Source organism: Agelaius phoeniceus, chromosome 3 (assembly GCF_051311805.1).
Source record: "Agelaius phoeniceus isolate bAgePho1 chromosome 3, bAgePho1.hap1, whole genome shotgun sequence".
NCBI classification, from domain to species: domain Eukaryota; kingdom Metazoa; phylum Chordata; class Aves; order Passeriformes; family Icteridae; genus Agelaius; species Agelaius phoeniceus.
Window position 1 is genome coordinate 13,411,974 of NC_135267.1, and position 22,559 is coordinate 13,434,532.

Below are 22,559 nucleotides of genomic sequence, written 5' to 3' on the forward strand. Positions count from 1 at the left end.
GAATGGCCTGCCCTTCTTCTAAAGGTTATAAACCCTCTTTCTTCCCTGACTCCCACTCAAAGTTCTCTGTTAAGCCAGGGCGGTCTTCTTCCTCACCTCCAAAACTTATGGCAGGTGGCAGCAGATTTCCCTCTTAAAGCACATCCAGCTTTCCTGGATTTCTTTCTCCTCCAGGACTGCATCCCAAGGGACTTTGTCAGCCAGGCTCCTAAGAAGGTCAAAGTCTGCCCTCCAGAAGGCCAAGCTCTGCTGATCCCACTCTTTACTTCTCCAAGGATTGAAAACTCTATTATTTTATGATGGCTGTGCCCAAGGAGCCTTCTGACCATCACATCACCCTAAAGTCCTTCTCTGTTCTCAAAAAACAGGTCCAACAGGACCCTTTTTGGGTCATTCAGATATTGTGTCAGGAAAATATCTTCCACACATTCCAGTAAAGTTCTGGACCATTTTCTCTCTTGTAACGTTCAGATATTTCCAGCAGATATCTGGTAAATTGAAGTCCCCCATGAGAACAAAAGCCATGTGAGACTTCTCTTACAGACTTCTGCTTGCAAATTATTTCATCCACCTCTCCATCCTAGCTGGGTGGTTTCTAAGAGATTCCTATGACATATTCCTTGTTGGCCTTTTTTCCAATCCTCACTTGTAAAGGCTCAACCCTAATATCACCATCATTAAATTCTAGGCAATCAAAACGTTCCCATCCTTGCCTACCCCTTCTGAAGGTTTTGGGGTTTTTTTACCATCCATTGCAACACTCCAGCTGTGTGGGTCTTCCCGCCAGATTTCTGTGATAGCAATTATGTCATAGTTTTCCTGCTGCACCATGGCTTCCAGCTCCTGCTTGTTGCTCATTGCTGCATGCATTGGTGTAGATGAATAGCCAGGGAAGTCTCTCAACCTTAATATTACAAATGAACTTCTAACCAGTGGACAGCCATTCTAATCAAAGCTGAAGTATCAAGGAAAACAAATCGAGATGGTCAGTTTGGTGGCAGGTTTTTCTAATAAATACAAGGAGTTGGTTATATGCATCATTAAATATTTCAGCTAAGGGAAACTTAGAAAATGCATTGTTGTCAACCATAATTAATACCAATTTGGACAGGAATATTTCAAACATTACTATAGTAGGTCTTGGTTGCTAGAGTCAACAGAAATTTCTTTGGGCAGTTCAAGATATACAGTTTTCTTATTATAAATTTCTTATTATTTATATTGTTGAGAATTTGCCAATTAATTAGTAAAAATATATGGAGCACATTCTTTCTGAAAACTTCATATTTTAATGTTTTCTAATGTATGTTGAAAACACAACTTATAGCTTTTGCTTCTATCTTATAGAAAAAGTAGGCAAGGCTCACTCAATAAGATAAGTGCAGGCTTTTCTACATGATTCAAATTAAGTTCAAAGCTAGATGAACATATTAATATTATTCATCTCAGCCAAATAAAAATGTAGAAATTGTCACATTTTTCCATTCAGAATTCTATTTTATCTGTACAGGCATGAAAACGGTACATTCATTTTGATGGTGAATAAAAATGAAAGATTTGGATATTTTTGTAATCACAATTTAATTATCACCAGAGCTGTCCATAATTTATTCTGTATAACTAGGCAAAATTCTTGGGTGAAAGCTTAAAAGCTCTGTCTCTAAATTTACCAGAATTATTATCTATCTACCCATGAGTGCACACAGATATTCAAACACACATTCACAAATAGATGTAGAGAAGCCTGTCAAAAGGTCTTATCTTAGTTTCTTTTCTCAGAAACTAGAGATATGTTGAGAATAAAATAATTTAGGCAAACCTTTGCCTTTGTGCAATATCTGAATCAAAATTTCACAGAAACCTTCCTGTGTATAAAGATGTAATTATGTGAAATCCAACAAAAACAAACACTCAGAGATGTAATCTGCATTCTTACTTGCCTTTTTGTGTCCATTCTTTGCTTTTATTTTTGGTGATGGCACTATTTTCCACCTCTTCACTTCCATGCTTTTGAAGAAGGTTAGCAGAACTAATGACTAACAGCATTCCCACAAGGGACATAAGAAATAACCTCAAAATTATAAAATGTGTGCTTTAAAGTAATGAAATTGTCCCTCTGTCACCCTCAAAAATAGCAGGGACTAGTTTCACCACTTCCTTCCCTCCAGACTGCTCTCGTATGCCTTTTATAGTGAAGTATTCCCTTGGAAATAAACAATGCACAAGTTCTGAAACTTTTTTTTTTTAATAATTACCAGATGGAATGGAGTTGATGAGGTGAATGTAACCAGGATTTAAAAATATCAAGTGCCATTAGGTGACGTTAAATGTAATGAAATCTCAAGGTCAACTTAATTTCCTGCATCTCCTTATCTCTTTGACACATAGTACTGTATCTCAGTAGCTGCCACCAACAGCTACCATCAGTGTGCTTGGCTAATTGGTAATCAGTCATGTCACTTGGTGTGATCTCATCCACTATGACTACGGAACCTGAGTGCAGCAACAAAAAAGGAAATTGAGAACTCTTAGCAGCTATGTGTTTAGCCCACGTATTTTCAGCAGCATTATATGCCTGCAGTTCAAGCTTTCATTATACTACATTAATAGGCATGTTTGGATTTGATGGTTTTGGGAGTTATTCATACAGGAATAGTCTGTAGAACTAAAACCCGTGGCATTTAGCTACCAACCAAATAACCCCATCAAATGCTGAAAGATAAGATTTCTTAGCAGTTCAACAGCATTAAGATAGGGAAAAAACCATTTAAATAAAATTCCTACTCCCATATCCTTTCTCATCATTAACCATTTCAGCATGGAGTGTAGCCTTCATAGCTGCATGAAACCAGAGAGAATCTCATTGCTGGGATGTGATCCAGCAAAGTGCTTAAGTACAGCTAGAATATAAGGACAATAATATCCCATCAAAGTTACTATATGATGACCCACATGATTAAAATTGCACAGAATTGTAGGTAGGTGCTTTTCTGGATTAGGGTCTAAGGAACGAGGAATTTAAGATCAGCCTTTCATGTGCTAAAAAACATTTACAAATCTTTTTAAGAGACAACATATAAAGAAAAATTACTATCTCTTCTTTGAATGCTATACTCAGGACAACTTCATATGTGAAAATCTTGCACATTAAGTGATAACTTTATTCCCAAACTAAGCAGTTGTCTGAAATGGCAAGCCACAAGTGCTAATCTCTGCTACTAATAAACAAAAGTAAATCATGGCAGAAAACTCGTTTATGTTCAGTAATCTCCAGAGGATTAGCATTTCAAGGGATCAGATTTCCTAAACTCCTCTTTTCTGATAACAGCCTCTGCTGTGAGGTGACACACCAGTAGACATAAATTATCTAGAGCTGCAGATAAGCAGAGGCCATTTGGGGGTTCGAAGTGCAATATAAATAGATGCAAAACAGTAGGGGAACTGGTGCTCATCACAAACCTCAGAAGGATTAGCAGTTCAAGCTCTGATTTCCTTGCTGTTTATAGCTGTGATTTATCATCAGACAGTGCCTGAGCGTCTGTTTTATCTGTGATAATTTAATGGTTTAATGGCAGTCCCTTTATCTGGGGGTCATAATTAAGCTTGTTTGATCAGTTTCCTAACAAGCACCTCCTCTGTATTTTTAGCTATGCCTATTTTTTCTCTGTGTGTAGCAGCATTTTTGCTAATTAGTATTAACAACATTATTGTTAACAATTACTGATAATGATAACAATCTCTTAAAAGGTTAGCATTTATCTGGAGGAGAAATGCAAGCCAAAAAGGATACAAGACTTTGAATCTAAATACATTTATAGGAGATTATAACTGTAGTGTCTCATCACCTCTTTGGTTTGTCAGATTCAAATCTAACTCAAATGCATAACTGAATAAAATAATTTTGAATTGAATCATATTTCTCTGGTGCAAAATTAACATCAATTTGAAAATAAAGACAACTCCAATCTTACAGTGCATTTACTGTCCCTCTCTATCTTCCTAATAATAAACTGTTTCTTCCACTCTCATGAGAATTTTTCCAACAAAAGATGAATTTTAAAACCTTATTATGGCTGTTTTAAAACACAGGTGCCATCAAAATGACATTTTAGCTATTAAAATCACTATTAAAAGAAGCAACTAATTATTTTTTGTACTGAATAATGGGTATTTGAAAGGAAATCTTTCTACGGTTTTATTTTTTAAGACAACACAGTGACAGGCAAACAAATGTGTTAAATGTGGTGATTTGGGTTGTTTTGGTTTTTTTTTTTTTTTTTTTAAGAGAGATCAAATAAAAAAGAAACAGCTTCAAATTGGCCACACTATTTTTTAATTATTGATGTAATTTCCTTAATTAAATACCTTAGACACCACAGGGAGATGTGACTAGGTTATGTAGTGATATTTAAGGGAACAGAATGACTGCCTTTAGAAAGACATCTAAGGAACCTGATCACATGTATATGAAAGCAAGAGTTATGGTAGTAATATGTGCATAAATTTATGCATGTGTGAATTTATGTGAATTTACACATCTATATATGTGGTTTTGTATTATGTATTTCATGTTATGTATGTTTTAGTCATATACATAAATTTATGTATTCAGATTGATTAAAATCTGTCTTTAAAATACATCTTATTTAACTTTTGAAGAAAAAATTAGTAGTGGGATAGAGAATATATATATGTCTAACCTAAATTAATTATTTAGATAATATAATTAATGCAGAGAGACAAGGTTCATTAGAAAGTGAGTCATTCCTTTTACCTGATTTGCTTGTTTTAGATTCATTGCTTTTCTTTCTCCTGGCTATAGATAAACTCCACGTGACATGGGTAAGCTTGCAGCTGCTTTAGAGTTAGATGAGACTATACCCACATGAGCAAAAAGAGTAAATTTCAGAATGAGAATTTCCAATACTTTCTTATGATGTTACCTCCCTATTCTGTGCAAATGGAAGAACTGCCATTTGTATGTATTGTATATGTGTTTATATAAATGTATTTTCTGCCTCGTGTAGAAAAAGGCTCACCTGAGAATCCTGAATAAACCAACCTTTTCCTCTGGATATCATCAAATAAACTATAGTAATATTGATTAAATAGGCAAAGACTTGCAGCCAACCCCAAAGAAAAGCAAAATGAAAAAACAACACATCTGTTAGTTCTCCTCTACTAATGCAATTTTACTGACTTTTGCTGAGTTTTGCAGGTGGATCAGAAATGGCCTGTGTTCAGCTGTTTGGGTTTGGCAAGCAGGAATTTGATTTTAAGCTTGTTATCTGGCCAAGAGTATGGCAGAGGAATTGACTTGGAGTATTACAGACTGCGGTCTCGAAGGAGCTTTTTCCGCACAGAACTCTTAGTCCAGTTCTTGATGAAATCAGTGAGAAACTTTTCACTGCCTGCAGTGGGATCAGAGAGAAGGTGCCAGCCACATTGCAGCTGCAGCTGGCAGTTGCCTGGGAAGCTGGAATTTTACTGAGCTATGAAACAAGCAAAATGTGTGAAAGATAGAAATGACAAGGTGTAAAGGAGATTGCAATAGCACACACCAAAATCCTTAACTGGTATCTGCAGCTAAGGCCAGTGACACTTGGGTGCTGAGGTGGCTCTGGGAGGCCTCGATGAGATAAACTCACACAGTGACCGAGACGTGTGCTTTACACATCCAGCTTCACAGATCACTTTCCAAAACTAACAAGACAGAAACATTCCTGGATGAATACTGCTTTTGTTGTTGCCAGTATGTGACAAGTTCAGGTTTTTTTCCACCACTAGAACGAATCGTTAAGGATATATGAAACAGGAATCTTTGCCCAGCTCACAGTGAGAGCAGAGACAGCATCATGCAGTCACCACTGTGTTATGTTGTTAGTTGCTCACCAGCTAGTGCCAGACATAATATAGTCAAATAAATCTCCAAGAACAAAAACATCATGAACCATTTGAAGTGCTGAAACCTCTGTTTTAAGTTCACCAGAGGTTTCAGTTGATCTTACTGTTGTCAGTATAGAAAACAATAAATATCCTAAATATATCTCATTGCCTTAACTTTGGCCATTACTTGCCATTACTTGCATAAATTATGCTCATTCTAAAAAAGAAATCATTGATATTACAAAACAACTGCTCATGTGTCTGGAAACTGAAATAAGTTTTCAGTTTATAATGTAACATTAGTTTCTGACTCTGTGTTCATGGTTAAGATTAGAAATTGATTAAATTTTTTGGTTTTATTTTGTGTAGTTTTGCATGAAAATTATCATGGTCTGGTAACATATTCAGTCCCACCATTCCTCCTGCATTTGTAGCTTTAATAATGTGATTTTATTTGCTATGGGTATATATAAAAATAAACATATTGGTATACATATACATAGATACTGGTATATAAAACCATAAATTCTCACTCATTCTTTGATGTACAAACAATTTTCAAGAATCTATTTTCACCCACAAACAGGCATGTTATTACTGGAAAACAGTCCCAAATGTGATTTGAATACTTCCATCACAAAGCCAAATTTTGTTTCCACTAGAATATAAATGTAATTTTCACTAGATTAGATCCAATTATATCTCTATAACAAACAGTCTCCATGATATTTAAGACATTTTTTATTGCATTATGAAAATTTTGCATAATATGGTCTTCTCATCCAAGCCTCAAATTCTGTTTTCAGGTCTTCCACTGATTTACTATTTTATAATAGTGAAGCCCTTTAATTTCTCTGAACTTCAGTTTACTCATTTGAAGTAGATGAGGAGACAAGTGTGATCTAATTGATGTTTATAAAGCTCTTTGAGACCTTGTAATGAAAAATAAAACAGGAGTGATAAATATTCCTAAAGGGTTTCTTTTCTCCAGTTTTTGCCAAAAAATCTTTGTGTTATTGCTAAATTTAGTATCATCTATTTTATTCATACTCTTTTCATAGTCAGAATTCTTAAAAATGTTATATCATTATGTATTTTCTTACTCAAATCACCATTTTTCTCACAAAACTATAAAATATAGTGGGCATGATGCAGTTCTGAACAGACTAACTTTTCATTTAGTATTTCCTTTAATTTCATTATGCTCTTATTACATCCCAAAATCTGCAATTCCTTGCTCAATGGCAGACTGCTGCATACATATGGAAACCCAGCAGTATATGGCTTAAAGTGTTCAGCAGAGAAATGTGTTCAAAATTTGGATGTTAGGGGACAATGCAGCAAGAATGAGCCTGATAATAACATAAACCAGCATCTTGTGATCTGTATTCACAAGAATAAATATTTATATTTTTAAAACTAATCTATGTAACAACCTCTCTATGGAAAACAAAGTTTTTCTTTTCCTTGAAACAAAAGTAATAATCAGGTTTCAATGTGCGAATATATTTATTTACAAAGAATAATTATTCAATGTAACAAATTGTTTGGTAGTGAACTAGAAATATCAATTTGAGCTTCCTTTGGATTTTTTTGTCTTCAGAAAAGCAGGATAGGCCTTGACATATTTTCAGTTGTGTTTTTTTCATTCTGGAGTGGCAGGAAGTATTGGGTCTATTCCAGGCTTATTTTGAATCTGGAATGCAGTTTCTCCTGTGATAGCCTAATTGCATGGTTGCAGAATACCACAGCCATTGGAGCTAGTGCCAATACTGTAACACAAGGACTCACAGATCAATGAGATCAAGACCTGGTCTCTTCTTCTTATCTATGGTCTGTAAAAGCTGCTTCCTTGGGGAAAAATATGTAAAATTCTGTAATCATTCTTCAGACCCAGTGGGGGTCCTAACAAGGTGAGGGGATGGACATATTAACTCATTTTATGATCAGAGCTGTTTCTTGGACTTCAAGGAGTAACTTGTTGTTAAGGAATATGGCATAAACATCCACAGTAGTGGCATCCACATTTCTATTGCTATTTCCTTGCATTTTCTATTGTGCCGATGGGGGAAGCAGTGTCACTCTCAGGGATTGAGGGAGATGACAATTTGGAGAGGGTTATTAATTACCAGTTACTATTCATGGGGTTTCTGTTTAAATGTGCAGGATTATGAGATTTGGATGTGAAATCAAGCTCACATCTCCCAGGCAGCTGTGCTGCACTAAAATACATAATTTAGAGCACTTCTAACTTCAAGCTCTTGCATGTCATTTTAATGGCTCATTGACAAAATGATGTGGGGAGAAGCACAAAAAAGTTAACATCTCTCAGATAAGAATCAGAAAGAGAGATCATTCCTCTATTGATAACATTGTTCAGGGATGCTGTTTTGGAAAAAAAAAAAAAGATGGAAATTACAAGTTGTAAGTATTAAGTAAAAAAAACAAGGCACTATAGTTGCCTTGGTAGGTGTCAGCTGTATTGTGTAGCACATAAATCCATGCTGACCTTTAGTTCCAGAGCAGACTGGAAAAAGTCAGCAGCAATTGCTCACCTGCTTACAAATCTGAATCTACCACTGGCAGAGAGCATCTCTCTGTATGATTTCTGTGACAACTGAAATAATTTTCATGTCTTTCCCACTGAAATCTCAATGGGTAGGAAATAGTTTTCATATTGCAAATCTTCACATTTTGCCTAGAAAAGGTCCTGCCAGGGACAGCATGTGAAGCATTACAGTTTACATTTTCGAAAAGAAGCCAGATCCTCAGGGAAAAGTGATGAAACTTCACTCTCATCAAGATTCTTCCCCAAACAAGATTCTTCCCCAAGCATATCAGGAGAACTGATATGCTGCTTTGAAGAACCATGGTTAAAAGTTAAAAGCAGGCCACCACAAAGGGTCAAAAAACCAATGTGCAGAGGCCAAACACTTGCTGTTACTGAAAGTAGTTATGGCTTTATCAAGGCACAAGGTATCAGTAGGGTTGGCATAAAAACAAAAGGTTTCTCATGTTGTGAAAAGATTATAAAGATTACACTTTACTGTGAAGCCTCCTGTGTAGTACTGCAAAATAAACCAAATAACTCCCCTATAATTCAGCTTTAGTTATCTCATTGACCCTTTTCCTTTTGGTTGTTTGTCTGGTGTTTTCTAATTTGACAAATATCTCAAGCTTAATACTATTATTTAATTAGTAATAACAACTTCAGAATCCCCAGGTAGACCTGTTCTTCACCTCCTTTGAATAACTACTGTTTTTTGCAAGCAGGTAAGTCAGTTAGTGACATGGCACATTCATTTAAGACTAAATTTATCCTTTTCCATGGCCAAAATAAATCACAAGGAACATCAGAATTCATATCCATATGCAGTTTATCTTGCATTCATTGACTGAAAAATATAATTACCTCTGTGCAAAAGGAGGTTGTGATAATATTTTTTCCCAAAAACTGAAGGTCTCAGAAACTCAATGTCTATTGGTTGCCCATATTGGTTCATTGCTTTCTCTACATGTATGTAAGATTGGAGAGTATTTTTCAGATTCCTAACAGAATGGAAAAAAATCTAAATTTTTTGAAGTCTGGTGATAATAACTGGTGATTTGCACATTTGTGTGAAGAATAAATGCTGAAATCTACAAGCTTCTTTATTTTCTTTGCCAAATGAAACAAGTATTTAATTCCTATAGAATTAGGTCAAAACTTCATTTTATTGACAGCACTTTCCTCTCCTCTGCAGGAAAGGAATGATTCATACTAAATGATGTGGGTTGGCTGTGAAATTCTCTGCAATTCTTTCTCAGGCCATGCACTTCAGTGACGATTTTATCCACATAGAGACCATAGTAACAAATATAGGAGAACAAACCCTCTGGTCAGTTTTTAAAGTTAGTATTGGTGCATATGCTGCTGTTAAAATGTAGAAACACTTTTACACTCTTTTGTCCCTTTCGGTGCTTGTATTACTAGTATTTGATAGCACAACCAAAAATAGAATAAACTTGATCTGTACCAAAAAGTTCTACAATTTGAACAGCTTCTGAAGAGGTTAAAGGAGAATGTGTTTTTGGTCTACTGAGTACTGGTTGGTGAAAATTCTCCTCCATGTTCTGTTGCAATTAATTAGGGATTTTTAATTTCATTTGACTAGGGTCATTCTTCCTCTTGTTGAGAAGGGAAGGGAAGGGAAGGGAAGGGAAGGGAAGGGAAGGGAAGGGAAGGGAAGGGAAGGGAAGGGAAGGGAAGGGAAGGGAAGGGAAGGGAAGGGAAGGGAAGGGAAGGAAGGGTAATACTTTGATCATTTGAAATATCATAGCAGAATCAAATACCGTCAAAATAAAGAGACACAGATGACTTGTAGAATGGCCTAATTTTCCTAATTACATGATTAGATTCATTCAGTGCCACTGATCTCTTCAGATACATGTGTAGGTCTATTGATCACAAATCTGCCTCACTGTTATACTAACAGATGCACAGTTATTAATTTTGGAAAGAATCCACATCCCCTTTTCAAAAGATCAGAGAAGCTAATTAAGGATGACATGGCATCTTGTGTGGAGGAACTGCACTGCCTTTCCTATAAATGGCAAAAATTGTGCCAGAATGCCAGAACCTATGAAACAAATACCAGGAAAAATAATTGTGCTATACATTCTTTGTTTTTCATTCTTCTTTGCCATTTCAAGCCAACATCATTGCCAGATTACACATTCATTGTAACAAGTGCAGCTCTGCGAGCAAATGCATGACACCTGCTAACTTCTCAAACTTCTCATTTACCAACCTTTGTTAAGTGCCCCAGTGGGTTGACACAGCAAAATTCATGCCAAAAGCCTCTCCCTACAAGAGCCCTAATAGCTCAACAGTGTGAGCCAGGGTTATTAAACCACATCCTGAGCAGTGTCTGGGCTATTTGGAAATATTAATAAATAATGAGGAAAATACAGGAAATCTGTGCTCAGAAGAGATTAGTATTCAGATTGTTGGAGTTCAATTACTGCCAGGAGTATATGATGCACAAAACATAGTATTTATCTATTCATTTTGCAAGATAAAATCTTAGATCTGTTAGCAGACTTGCCTTGGTGAACAATAATGAACCAAATCAAAGATCATATCCCTTCTTCTCTGCTTTTGAGATTTGGCCTAGCCTGTTCAAGCAGGTATTTTTTTTTATCAAACTTAAACCTGTTGAAATTTTTTTCATATATGATTCATATGCTTCTTTGGAGATTAATCCTCCAGACATTTAAATATCAAGACAAGACTTTATCATCAAAATAAATATATTTTTACAGAATATTTTTTTACTGAACCAAACCCCCTAGAGAAGAAATGTAGGGGCAGATTGTGCAATTATTTTGGTCATTCAAATGTTAATAATATTCACATTCATTATCTTTCAGTTTTTCTTTGGTAACTAATACTAACTTTAAAATGAAGGTGATTTCTTGTACTTTCAAAAAACAGGGATATTCATTCCATGAACATCCACTTTCTCTGTAGGATATCTGAAGGATCTTGTTCCTCCTTCTTGACAGGATAAGGATTTCAAATGATCAAGCATGTATTAAAAGCTCAAAGAGTCATTATATAAATTATTCTTGTGTCACAACTGCTGTAGTCAAATTTTTAGAATGACAAGAGTGTGCTACATTGCTTTTTCAACGACTAAGCTTATGAAATTTCTGGGACATCCATGAAATTTGCATGGTAGAGGCTTTAAGACATCTGAATGTGGGGTTAAGTACATAAGTAGATGAAGTTTAGCACCTACAGTGTTGGTGTCGTCAACTGGGGACGTAAAAAATACAGTCAGGTGGAAAAGATATAAATCGCAATATTGGAGATCAGGATTGTAAAACGAATTCTCAGAAAGAATTGAGGAATTGCAGGCATTGAAGAATAAATTAGGGCTTTGCTTCTGAATTTAACTGAAGATCTTCATTTGCCTAATGGAGGCTGATTATGTTAAGCTTAAGTCACAATAATCTAAAATAGTGGGAGAGGAGCGAGGGGCTATGGCCACATTGGAATACCAGCTTGAATGCACTCAACCCTGAAGAATATGGTAAGTGATTTTTCCCATAGAATCCATGTTCCTAATTCATCTGTTTTACTTAGCTCAAAAGATTATAAATTCTCAGAGCAGTTTGTTTTGTTTTGCTGGGAAGTAGAAGGAAAATAGGAAGAAGTAAAGGCGGGGAAGCATGTAAGGCAAGATTGATTTTGGAGTCTGTAATGGCAGGTTTATTGATTCTGACTCATGAAGTATGAAGTTATAGATTTGTGTGATGTTACAAAGCCAGCTAAAACAGCTACATAATGTCACACACTACCCAAGAACTGGTCAATTAAATTCTTGCTTTATATCTTTTGGCTTTTTAATGTACATTGTAGACATGATTTAACAGCTGTATCAACCATTCAACCTCTTTTTAGGTTGCCAATTTTTTAGTAGCAAACACTATTGTGTACTCTAAAAAATTAGGGCATCGGAGCTATATGATTCCCCTAAAAATAAGATCTTAGATCAAAAATAAGAAGAGAGTTGTTGGTGGCATTTACATATTTATAAACATGTCTAGTTAAATGCAAATTATTCTGTACTGAATAAAATTCTTGCTTTACTAAAAATAAAAACATAAATGTACTGTTATTTCTTGTGCATATTGGTGCTTTGTTTGTGAGGATAAGTTCAAACAAAACTCAAAAAGACCTTATGCAGGAAGAAAAGTGTCATAGGAGGCATTTAGTCTTCCAGAGGTACTCCAGTTAAGCATCATGATGAGAGATTTCCAGGAAAAAAAATCTTTCAGCTTGGCTTACCTACTGACTTTGGAGTCAATGGAAAGAACAAGTGTTGCATTTAATTTAGAGTCCCAACGTAAGCTGTTTGCTGTTTGTGAAATTTAGGTTTTGAGTGTTTTTCTTTTCGCTGACAGTAGAGCTTGCCAGGTATGCAAATATTAGCCAAGATGATCCAAAATTCTCATTCTCGGTTTGACCTGGGGTGCAAAAATATCTGTAATGTTTATATCTGACACCTCTAGAAGGTGGTATGAATACAGGAATTTACTATTTTTTAAGTGTGATGGCTGTATGGAAAGATGTTTTAGAAAACAAACAAGACAATAAAGAATCTTCAAAATATATTTTTTCTACTGTTTTTGTCTAAAGCAAAGATGAGCACCATTAGAAGAGTACATGGTTCCACAGACACATAAAGATGAATCTTTACAAGGCCTTTTAGAAATTTGTATGCATGATTGAGCACCACTGCACTAGTCTCTGCCCTGTTCAGTTTGTTAACGTGGATCTAGCTAATGTAGCCAGAGTAGAACAGCCCGTACATAAGCACTTTTTACAACTGGATAAAAATTATTTGTTTCTTTCACTAGTAAATATTTGTCTCTATTTCTGTTTCTAAAAATGTATATTGCAGCATTTTTTTCTCCATCCCTATAGAGAACAGATGTACACCCACAAACACATACACACTCTTCTCTATACAAAAACCTTATATTAACAGTTTAAATACAGAGAAAACATGAAACTGAGAGAAAGCTTTTACTGTTATCTGAATTTCTGAATTGAATTTAGAGACATGAAGATGTTACTGTTACTTAAGTGGTGTTCCATAGGAAATCTGAACAATTAGAACTATGCCCATCTGGTGGATTTGAGATTTTCATTGATCTCTACATTACAGGAACAATCATGAAAACATTCCTGATGGATCAGACTGTCTCTGAGGACTTGCTTAGAGCATACCAAGGTGTTGTATACCCAGGTTTCTTTCCTGCAAAAGACAGATTACAGAAAGTTGGTGTGGACCTGGCCAGAACCTGCACCATGAGCTCAGACAAACTTGTGGATCTCCCAGTCCAGATACAGTCCAGAAGTGATTGGTTATGGGTTCTACATCTGTCCTGTTCATGCTCTACCACAATAAAAATTATATTTGAGGGAGATGAGGTTGCAATCAGTTTAATTACATTAAAACCACTACTTGAAATACAGGTCATAAAAAGTAGGTTTGTTTACAAATGCATTCCAGAGGCATTTCATTTATCTCTGTAAACTCCACGGCACTCAATGTGCTCTCTACATGCAAATTGTTCTCTATTCCAACAGGTATATGTGAAAGCTCATACCCATATGTATTGATTCTTTGATTCTTTGTCTGGAGAAGTTCCCTTTCCAGCAAAGTTTTACCACTATAGTAAATTGAAGAAATGCTAAGATTTTGTGGAGCAATCATGTGGAGATGTTGACTAATTTGAAACAACAGATTTTCTGTTTGTCTTAATTTCAATATGAGTAAGTGCAACACAAGAAGCCCTAGAATCTTCAAAGATATATTTTTCAAATGAGGTCTGGACAGATACCTATTTAATCTTCTTCAATTTGTCTCAAGGAAACATGGATTAGAATTTATTAATTCCTGCATTTTATTAATTCTTTATTAATCCCTGCATTTTATATATATTTATTTGGCTTTGGTTCCAGAACAAGAAGGATCTGCTTCTGTAAGTATTCCTTTTAATTGGATCCAAAAACAGTCAGTAGTTTGTGAGTAAATTTTATACATTCAGTTCTTCAGTTAATGAACTTTAAGTCATCCCTGCATTTCACTGCCATTTGATGAACAAATGTACAAGCTTCTCACCTCAAGTTAATAAAGATGTTATTGTCATGTAACCTTTAGGCAGAAGCAAAGCAAAAACAATACTTACATGATGTTTCACATAACAAAATTTGCTCACACCAACTTTTGGGCTTGCGTCGAACTATTAGCTACTGCAACGTAGACTAATGTAGAAAAAGCCATTCCTTTTCATTACAGGAAAGAAAAGAGAAGAAAAAGTAATGGATGAGTGGATGACAAATATTTATTAAAAGTGATTCTTGATATTTATGATATCACAGAGATGAGTTAGTCAACTGAGGTAAAAATACATCTATCCAATGATTAATGTATTCATTTTCCAGAAAGCAAAGTGTGATTTTCCACTATCTCTGTAACCCACCTAATATTTCCCTGGTTTTGCCATTAAATTATGATGATTAAACACACATTAACTATGAAAGCAAAATTGGAAATAGAATCAAAATTCTAGGAACAGGAAAGGAACTTACTGTGTTTTGCTATTTCCCTCCAATATATTTATGAAATTTATCCTTCAATTTCAGCAGAATCTGAAAACAAGAAAGCCCACAAAACCTGAAGAAAAGTTAGGATCAAATTATCTTTTCCCAGCTGATTTCTGTTTCTGGTTCTTAGTTAGTGATACATGATGAATGTATCATGAGCAGGTTGAAGTTGAGGAGGTTACTATGCCTCATTCATTTACTGCTGCTGCACTTCCAAGGCATATAGACTGCTTTGGAATTGTTATTGTTAGGAATAATGATAAATTGTTATCTACACTGCTCTTCTCCTGCTGAACCTGGCTAGGTCTTGTGTGGGGCCAGGTTGCTTTATGTGAAATGGAAGAACAATCACAGCAGTGATTCACTTCTCCTTTTCCCTAGCCAAAACAACTGAGCCATCTCACAGTGGGAGCATAGGTATGCAGTGTTGAGCCTCACCAGTAATAAGTTTTAACTCCTTGGATGTAAAGGGAAACAGAGAAGAAATTGGGTCTGTGAACATGTATTGTCTCAAATGGTTGTGGTGGGTGTAGGCACAATCTTCACCCTTACATAGTCATGGCTAAATTCAGACTCTGCTCCCTTGTAATCTTGCATGGATCTCATCAGTTTAGTGTTGCTTACCATGAAGCAGAACTATATTTTACACTTAAAGGCAAAAAAAAAAAATATATATATATATACAGAAAGAAATCCTTTTTTTCCTGGTTTTTGTTGTTCTGTTGTTGTGGGGTTTTTTTAACAACTTTAATAAATTAAACAAATGTCATAGATCAGACCCACAGCTTGTGTAAATCAGCTCCACTCCATTGATTCCAGTTCAGCTGAGAATCTGGCCCAGCAATTTTTAAGTTAAACAACATAAGCTGATTTGCATGAAATGTTACATGCAAGAATGAACTGGGAAACATGATGTGGGATCCCTTTATTCAGCTTTTTAATTACTTTTACATAATTTTACTAGGCAGAGATTATTACATTCAGAGGACAATGTTTGATCCCCTTTGGTTATTTTAAATCCATTTAAATATTCTTGTGGGAGGGTTTTGGATCAGAATGTCTGACACCACAACCAATGGTGTACACCAATGGCAGTAAAAGCCTTCAAAATACATAAAACATAATTAACAAATCCTGTTTAAAAATCAAAATATTATTCAAAAGCAAGCTACACACATACATTTGTTTATTTTCCTTATACAACTCCTATGAGGTGAATAAATGCTTTTCTACAAATTACATATGGGAAAATTCTGAGTGGCAAAGTGAATTGCTCACTGCTACAGAAAAGTTATTTTCTGGTTTGAAGTTTGGGGTATTTTGGCTATTAGGTGCTGTATCCCTCTTCCAGTTAATTAGAGGTGTTTGGGGCTTTTTTTACTTAGCAAAAGAGAAGAAAAAAAAATCCACTGCTCTTTCACTTTCCCAATATTTCTAAATTCTTCTACACATAATTCTTTAGCTGTATTTCTGTTTCTGGTAGATTCACCTTCCTCACCTGTATATCTTCTACTGCACACAAAAGATAATTTCTTAATTTATAAATTCAAAAATAAAGGAGATTTTTTTCCTTCTTATTTACAGATAGGCAGCAAAAATATAAGAAGACTTTATATTTGTGCAAAGAAAAGTAGCGTGGGTAGGATTATTGTTTAAAATGTTTAAGTTTTCTTTGGATGGTATCTTTTATGGCACACATGTTTTCTGAGGTTTTTTGTTTGGTTTTTCTTTTTTTAAAGACTTTATATACTGGAGTAGGGGCATGGGCACCTCAGAATGAATTGATTTGTTCTAAGATATGTGAAGATGTATTCCTAACTACTCAACTTCTTTCAAACATCCACACTCTCCTGTCTCACATTTTATATCTCACTCTAGCCTAATTTTTTTATGTAGTTCCTTGGCTTCCAAATTTTTATGTCCATATTACATTTTATTTTTACATTAAGGATGGCCAGAAAAGTCCCTTATAATATATGACATGAGTAATTAATATAGGACTTCATCATTCTGTCAGCTGCATTCTCCCAAGTAGTTTTAGATATAGAGTTTTAGAATTAGCCAGATTGCCATCATGCTCTGGCATGTCTTGAGAATAATTAGAAGCCAGACTTCTTTAAAATATTATCTGAATAGTAGAAGCATAAAGGTAGCTTTAAAGCAGTCCCAATACACAAGGTAAAGCTCAGAAGAGATTGTGAAATAACAGGAGAAAAATTGAGCCTCTGGAAATACTTTTAATAATTGTAAAAATGCTATAAAGATATGAACAGTATTTTTGAGAGCAATTTGACTCTTACTAAAGGTTGCCACAGCTGATAATTTTTTGCACAGCATTTAAAAAAATCATAATAGTACATTGAGCCATTAAGCTAGCATGGCTGGTGCCCAGGAACCCATTGTGAGATCCTTTGAGTTCATGCATGTCCTGGTGTTCAACCAAGAAAAGATTCACACAGGGCAGCCAAGAACTCTATTACCCAGCAAATTTGGAGAGTGCACAGAAACCTTAGGTGGTCAGCTAAACAGAAAATGCTGTGCAGGACAGCTCTGCCAGCAGCCAGCAGGGAAAGCTCTATTAATAACACCTTTCATCACAATTCAGCAATGAGGATGACACAAATAATCTGTATCTGTGTGAGTATTGTGTGCTGGGTATGCAATGCCACCATTTAGTCAAGGAAAATCCTCTGTGGGTGAGATTCAGTTTGAGACCAAGGCATCTGAGTCTGGGTGTCTGTCTTACGGTGTCTCTATCACTAGCAGGATACTCATTGCACGTCTTGTCAGTACACCAGGTGGAAATGGATAGTTCTGCTAAGTTTAGATGAAATTTATAGGTGTTGTTCAAACACAGGTGTCCAGGGGCACTTTAGGAGCACTGGAATGCCTTGTATCCATCCTGGTAGATGGTTATCCATAGGTCTCATGTCACAATTGTCAGCACATGCAAATGCATTAAACATGTAGTACACTGTTACTCTCTGAAAACAGAGAAGTTTGCACAAACTGACAGGTCTGACACAGGCTCTATGGAAGATGTGCATTCCTGCAGCAATGAATGGAAGCCAGGTAGAAGCAAAAATATAGATTTTCTGGATGCTTATCTGCAGGAAAATATCCTGGACTCTTGTTATGTTTTCCAATTTTGCAGCTGTCACCATGCATAATGATGTTCCCACAAATAGGGGCAGCAGTGCAGGCTGGTGGAGGCAATGCAATGCAGAACAGATCTGTGATTTTGTCTTTTCTTTTTCCACTACAACACCCTTCCCTGTTACACATTTTCTTTTAGAGGTATGTTGTTCGTCCCAGTCCACATAAAATACATCAGAAGATGTTCTCTAGGTCTACCTTCTAGTCTCTAGGTCTACCTTGTTCTCCAGGTCTAACTTCCAGTCTCTCTGCTAGAATAGATAGCTGACTCATTAATAAATCCTCTGCACTTTTTTAAAACCACTAATTCATCTATATGACCAGGAATAGTTAAGTAACTTACAACTGCATTGAGTTTCACAACTATCTTCTAACCAATCTCCCTGACACCCCTGTGGAGATATAATTGAAAAAGTTTACAACCTAGGTACAAGGGTATTACTTATTCTAAATATAAACAACATCTTCTAGTTACTGCAAGTTAATTTTTTTTTGTTATTTTTAGTTTTTATATCATTATTCCTATTTTTAAAGGTGAAAGACAACAAAGTTTTATAAATTTGTTTCTTTGTTACTGGGAAGTTCAGCATGTTGGAAAGTAACTTAGATTTCATGAGAGGCATTGAAAAATTGAAGAAGCAAAATTGGAAGACTGTTGTTAATGTGTTTCTTTTTCTCTTTTTTCCCCAAAGTACAAATCCACCTTACTGAAAATATATTAAAAAAAATTATTGAGCTCCAATTAAAAAGCAGATGGACATAAAGTAAAAAAAAAAACAGATATAAAAAAAGCTTTTTAATTTAGGATCATATAAGGTAACTCAAGTCTTAATGTGAGATTTTTTTCTCACTTCTTCTCTTATTCAAATATGAGTAAAAGATAATTAAGGTGAAAATTAGGTGCTAAATACTTAGCGAAGTATGAAAAAAATACAATAAAACTACCTATTTAGACTTAAATGGAGCACAGTTCTACCTTTTCATTTAGCAAAGGATATGAAAAATACATAAGTGAAAGAAAAGCATATTAAGAATGAAAACAATTTTTCTACCTTAAATTAGCAGCTGGAGAGTTAGAACTTGGCTTAGTATTAGCAAATTGTTTATTGGTTGTAACACTAGTGATAGTCCCAGAGCAACAACTGTAATCAGAGATCTGTTTGCAAAGCTAATTCATTCAATTTATTCATTTCTTCCCTTTCTCATAAAAAATAAAAGCTTTCTCTATCACTGCTCCTAAGTCTTAGCTCCCATAAAAATGTGATTGTGGGGAAAAAAAAATCCCAACTAATAACATAGACTCTTAGACTGGGTAAATTTCATTAAAACAACTTACAGCTGACAAATATTTGCAAGTCTGAAGTGACTTCAGAATATTATTCCTTTAAAAGTTCAACAGAGAATTATTGGGGCAAAAAACGTAAAAAAGCAATTTCATAACACAAAACCAATCAGGTGGCATTGTAAGCATAAGTATTTCCATGTTCTGTATCCACTCTCTGCCCTTATCACAGTTTTTACTGCTTGTATGGTCAGGGATTCATAAGCTCAGCCTTTGAATGAACTGCAAGAGCTGGTATGGTATGTTATCAGAAGACATTATCTGAAAATATCTGTCTAACAGGCAGGAAGGGAAAAGAAAGTCAGCAGCAGGGAACTGGATTAAGGCCAATGGCACAAATAATGAACAAAGGGTATCCCACCTACAGGCATCAAGCAGCTTTTAACTTGTCAAGAGAGTTGTGAAGGCATCCTTACAAATGCCTGTGACACACTTATCATCTAAAGTCCAAAATGCATAGCTGTACCATGTCTTGCAGAGAAATAAGAAACCATAGCACTTTTCCCCACAGCCTTACCCACATCTGACTGCTTCCAGGCTGGAAAGCAGAAGCTGTAGATCTCCAGCTTCCCTAACCCCCAGCCTCTAGTAAACAAAGCCAAGGGCAGGATGATGGCATGTGAGCTGATGAGAGAGGCACTGTGAGCTGACTGATTTGCTTGAAATATTGGCTTCAAATCTTCTCACCTGGCTGGCAGCAGAGACCAGGTTTTATCTGCACTGAAAGTGCCAGTGTGCTTTCAGATCATGTTTTTGATAAATCCTTTTCTCTCTGTATTTGCACAAACAAGATCTCTAAGCAAGCCTGTAGCACTACTGGAGTTCACCAAGATGTGTTCTAGCTCAGCAGCTCAGGTGAGGCAGGCAGAGGGACAGTTCAATGTGATACCTGACCAAGGCTCCATATATATAACCATATACACTATATACACATAATATATATGTACACATGTATCTTTCAAAGTTAGGGTGCAGCTTTTTGTTATTTTGCAGATCAATTTCTGCATTCTGTGGTCAAGACAAGTCTGTCAGATGAAAGGAGGAATAATTCACAGCCTTTTAGCTGGTCTTACAGGGGATTTCTTACTCCCATTTGACTGTCTAGTGATTGGTGAACAAGCCTGTGCAGAGAATCCTCAAGTGGCTTCTGATGTTATTTCGATGGTATTAAGAGAGTGGTGCCTGGCATATGTTGGGCTTTTTCTCTGAATTCTTTTTTTCCTTCTGAAGGTATGCTCATGCTTTCTAAATTGGAATGTCTTTTAACTTCTAATAGAATGTGCCAAAAGGAATCTCTTTAATTTTTTCAGCTTTGAAACTAAGTGCATTAAATAGAATTGTACTACTTTTCAGTGATTGAAGGTTTGGGATTATGCATTTTCTTTCAGAAAACAAAATGCTTTTCATCAAAGACATTTTCACAGTAGTGAAATTAAACACAATGTGATATTAAACACAAAATTGGACTATTGGTTTGAAGTAATTCAACTATTTGGAGATTTTACTACATAACAATGTAAAAATCATTAGTAAAACAGTTTACAATAGTAAAATCAATAACAAATCCAGAGATAGTCAGCAATATCTTTTAGTAAATAAATATGTAAGATTACATGCTATTTAGCTAGGATAAAAAAAAAATATATGATTTGAAATAAAAAAGGTAAATGTGTTAAATTAATTTAAAAAATGGTTTAAAATACAGAATAAAAAATCACTTTAATTAACATTCCTAATAATACAATGATATAAATGTAAAGGAAGTTACATATTCTTTCCTTACAGCTGTGGGCAACATTTTCACAAGGTGAGATATACAAAGGGCTATAAAGTGGAAATGATGTGTCTAGGTTCAAATTTATGATCCTGAAAATACATATTTAACTGATACCTGATTGTAGGAGTTCCAAAGCATACAGACTTGTTGGCACTTGAAATGACCATTCCTCAGGTGCCTCTGCATTCCCAGTATAGGTTGTATTTTTATGTGCCAGCACAACTTTCAATCTCACAATCAAAATCTGGGAAGCAATTTTTACTCCAATTTAGTCACCTTTACACCTGTGTTAGGCAACCAGCACTACAGAGACCACAGAAGTGGCTGTCATTTCCTTTTAAAACACAACCACAGGAGGAGAAAACCAAGGAGGTTACCCTTTTATAATAACTTTATCTGCACTCTAGGCAAGGTATAAATCTGGACATGACTGTGAAAACATTTAAGAGACCACATTAGTGGGATAAGGAAGGAAAGTTAGGACTTAAAATTTAAGGAATTTAAGGAATTAATTATTTAAAGAATCATTATTTTCTTGCATTATGGCTCACTCTTCAAAATAAATAAATGTTTTTTTAGAATGGATTGTAGTCCAGGTATCCCTAACCTGGAGAAATTGCCTTAAGGTTTCTATACAGTTCAGCCACATTTTTTCTTGCTCTCTGAATCACCAATTCAACCCAGAGGAGCTCAAGCTGCTACTGTCCAGTTTGTTATTTGGTGCTTAAATTCCCTTCCTGGTGGCAGAATGCCTAGCTCTGACACCCCTTACAGGGCTGAAGCTCTAGTATCTGCATCCATATCCCTCATTATAAGCATTTGAATTGTCAGAATTAACTGCAGTAAGATCCTTTATCTGGCTGTAGATTTTAATTAAAATTCTAGACTGTCTGAGTGTATTGTCTTGCTAAGATCATATTTTACATATTGGGAATTCCAAATGTGTTGTTGCTTCCCAGCCCATCTGTGAATCATAAAATGGTTTAGGTGGGAACCAGGTGCTGCTTTCAAACATATGTTACAGCTTAGATTTAAGCATATTACGAACTTTATCTGCCACACCAAAGGTGTCCAGATTTTCATGCTACTGTCTCAGGTGAAAAGGATCAGTCTGAGACATAAATGATTTAAATTCTATCTGAGTATCAGGTTAGAGAGAATTAGGCAGTCTGAGTGTCAACCTGCATGATAAAGGACATTTTTTACAGCTTAAAATTTCATGACACAAGAGAAAT